This window comes from Apium graveolens, chromosome 5, assembly GCF_009905375.1.
Source record: "Apium graveolens cultivar Ventura chromosome 5, ASM990537v1, whole genome shotgun sequence".
Classification (NCBI taxonomy): domain Eukaryota; kingdom Viridiplantae; phylum Streptophyta; class Magnoliopsida; order Apiales; family Apiaceae; genus Apium; species Apium graveolens.
This window is the reverse complement of record NC_133651.1, coordinates 52,773,326-52,777,474: the sequence shown is the minus strand read 5'-3', so window position 1 is coordinate 52,777,474 and position 4,149 is coordinate 52,773,326.

Here is a 4,149-nt window from a genome sequence, read left to right as displayed (position 1 = left end):
TAAGTGTTCCAACTTTGATGCTGTCCCTATCATGAGTCAGCACATCGGGTATGCTGTCATTAACCAAACTCATTTTGATTTTGCAAATGATGTGATAGGTTTTATTGGGGATAGGATGACAGAAGATAGGAATATTGTCTACTTTTCTAGATTTTGTCAGCTTATTTATAACCATTGTTGTGCTGATAACCCCCAACCTAACACTGACTTAACCCCATCTTTCAAAATTGCACAACGAGCCTTTACTGATTTAGTAAATGCTGATGTTAAGAAGAAGGTGGTTAGACCTTTGCAGATTCCTCAGTCTGTGAAATAGATCTTGGTAAATGCTGATCCTGATACCTATAGATCTGTTTATCCTGATGTCCAACCAACCACCTCCCCAACACCACAACACTCATCAGACCATACTACTCATACTACTCAACCTACACTCAGGACTTATCTCAAATCATATCTCTCAACTTCACAGACAGCCCAACCTTCATCCTCAGGACCTACTGTGAAGCCCACATCCTCCAAGCCAAAGAGAATAAAGACTGTTCCTCCAACACCTCAGAAGAAAAGGAGGATTGCTTTGAGAGATGAGTCTGAAAGTGAGGAACAGGTTTCTACATCAGAACATGTTGTAGTAGAAGCTGAGAAAGTCAATTCTCAGAAGGATTCTGAAATTGGGGGATCTAAGCTTCTCAAAAGGCTTAGAAGAATGACTGTTGCTGAAACTCCCAAGGAATCCATATCTTCAAAGAGATACAAGAAACAGAGGGCAAAAAGGCCAGTTTCAGATGATGAGGAAGCAGCAGCTAAGGAAGGAGATCAGGAATCTCTGATCTCACAAGAATCAGAATCTGCTAAAGCCACTGCTTCTCCATTAACTCCAACTAAGGAAGCTGCTACTGAAAATACCAACACACCATCTATGTCTCCTAACACTGTATCTCATGTTAATACAGGCACAAGTGTTGATATTGATATCCAGACCGTGGTTGTGTCTGAAGTAATTTGCTTAGAAGCTCCAACAGCAACTAATCCATCAACAACACCTGTTACTGATGCTGCTCAAACTCCAGAATTAACTACTACACATTCTCTGTATCTAGATGCTGATGATCAGAATATAGGTGAGCATCAGGATATGGCTGTTGATCAGAACTTGGAACCAGATCAGTAATTAGAGGATGCTGATGTTGCCTCCATTGCTACTCATACTGTTGTTTTATCAGAAGATACTGATTCTGTAAGTTCTGATGCTGCAAATGCTGGAGATACTGGTGATGCTGCTCCAAATGCAGATGCTAATGAAGCAGGTCCTTCAGGACATGCCCCTCAATAAACTGTTCTTAAATCTGAACTTGTTAAGAAGTTTGTTACAAGAGAAGCACCAGTGCCTTGGAGTGAAACTCCTGCAGGACAGGAGTGGACTAAGGAATGGAACTCAGTTACCTGTGCTCCTACTGCACAGCATCTGGTTGAGCACTTGACTAAAGCTGATGAAATGTTAAATACTGATGATTTCAAAACACAGCTTAGAGTCACTGCATTGAGTACTAAATATTTACAAGGTCTCCATTTCACTACTCATGTCGAGTTACATCATCTTAGGGAAGAACTAATAAAGCAAGAACAAGTTCAGAAGATTGATAAGAAAAAGTTCTTCCAACCTACCTTTGACAGAGTTGCTTATATTGAGAAGACTCAAGAGAATCAACAAGCTCAGATTGATGATATTCTGAAAAATCAAGCTTCTCAGCAATCTCAACTTAATGAAATCCAAGCCTCAGTGGAATTGCTTGTCTCTCTTCTATTACCTGCTGATGCCAAAAAGGGGGAGAAAGTAATTAAGTCCAAATGCAAAACTGATAAGACACTGAAGGGGAAGGATGATGATAAGGATGACCAAGGAAACTCTGGAATGGGTAGAGGTCATAGTCAAGGTAGAGGTTTCTCATCAAGAAAAGCTGAAATCACAAGTCACGGGACAAGTTCTGATACTGGGAAAATAATTAGTTCTGCTACTGGTAAAAGGATAAGTTCTGATGACCTTTTAGATCTTGATGAAGAAATGTCAAGACAGTTTTTTCTTCAGGAAAATCCAGGAATGGACTTGGAGAGTTTAATGGAAGAAGAAATCAGACTTAAATCAGAAAACGTCACATCTAAATCTGAAGCTTCTAGTAAAAAGACACTTCCAAAACTCAAAGGCATTGTGATAAAAGAAAGGACAAATACTGAAGCAACATTGGCTAAATCACAACCGCAGATAGATCCAAGATCCAAGGGTAAATAAAAAGTTGGTGAACCTATCAAGGTTTATGTGCCTCCTGTGAACGAAGAAATTACTGATGAAAAGGATGATCTTGCTCTGACTTCAAGAAAAGTTTTTAAGACAACCTCTGACATGGCTCAAGTTGTTCAGAGTCAAGAGACAGTAAGTTCTGATATTTCGAAGAAGCAAGTAACCTCTGACATAGCTCAAGTTAACTTGATATCAGAAGATAAATCAAAGACACTCCTACCAGGATTCACTAAAGCAAAACAGTCTCAACCTTTGAAGACTGCTGCAAGTGGTTTTGAAGCAAGGGTAGTTACTGGAAAGGAAGCAAGAGATAAAACTGGATTGGGAAGTGCTGATGAAAGAAGAATACAGAACACTACAAATGATCCAACTTCCTTGAGTGAACCAGGTATTGGAGCAACTCCTGAGAGATTGAATCAACTGGAATCTGTACAAATGGTTTACCATACCTACTTGAAAGAACACATCTTGTTGTACTTCATGACAGATGGTAGGGTTTATCATATAAGGCAAAATGCCATTCCATTGAAGTATTTTGAAGAATTGGAACATGTACTATTCTTACTTCAAGTGAATGACAGATTGACAGGAAGTGCTGCAAACTATTTGAAGGATCAGATTCAGAGACAGAAAAGGCTTTATTCTATTAAGTCTGACATCACATATGTTCCAAAGTACAGAGATCACAAGGGTGATATAGTTGAAATGAAGCCCAACACTGCTAAGATTATAACTACCTTTCTGGGTTACAGGGCTGTGGAATTCAATCTTGAGTCTGATAAAGCTTATTTGATCAGACTGGATCAGGATATAAGAAAAGCTAAGATTAATGATCTCAGAGCTGCAATCTTTCAAATTGGTGAAGATACTGCAGAGCTTAAAGATGCTAAAAGGAGGATGATTGATGAACTTAGATATGATGAGAGATGTTTGTTGAAGAACTATCTCAGAACAACTCCTAACATTAGAGAGATTAGAAGATGAAGCCAAGTCAAGATCTACAACTGATTAAATTCTGATATTTGTACAGACTGAAGCTATTATCAGAAGTTAAATATTGGTAAAGCTTTAAGGACTGTAAGTTGTAGTTGTCTAGTCTAATTCTCATGCATTTGTACTTAATATTTTTGACATCATCAAATATCTATTAAACTTGTATATTATGCTAATTTACAAGTTGGGGGAGATTGTTAGATATATTTGATAATGTCATGGCTAATATGATTTATGTTTAGTTTTCAGATCTTACTTAAACAGGATAAATCAGTACTTACTGGAAGTCAGGACTTAAGGATATCAGTACTTATATTATCAGGAGATAATCATCAGAAGATGGATATCAGAACTTAAGTGCTGAAGGACGTTCAGATAAGGACAACAGCTGATTAAAGGAAAGAAGATCGAGATAAACATAAGAAGAGATATGCATGAAGAAGGAATTCTATGAAGAATAGAATACTTGGAAGAAAAGATATTTGATTGATATATTTTAGGAAGCAGAATTATATTCCATATCAATTAGCGATTATCTTGTAACTGTGTAGTATATAAACACAGACATAGGGTTTACACTAAAAGTGTTATCATATTCGAGAAGATTATTCATTGTAACCCTAGCAGCTCTCGTGATATTTGTTCATCACTGAGAGGTAACAGTTCCATACTGTAACAGAGTTTATTGTTTCAATAAAGTTTGTTTTCTGTTACTTGAGATATTAAAGTTCGATTTGATTGTACTTTATACTGTATTCACCCCCTCTACAGTGTGTGTGTGACCTAACAGTATAATTACAATCATGACTTAAAATAATGTAATGTTCAGCCATATAGTGAAGAGCGGATTTGACTTTTAC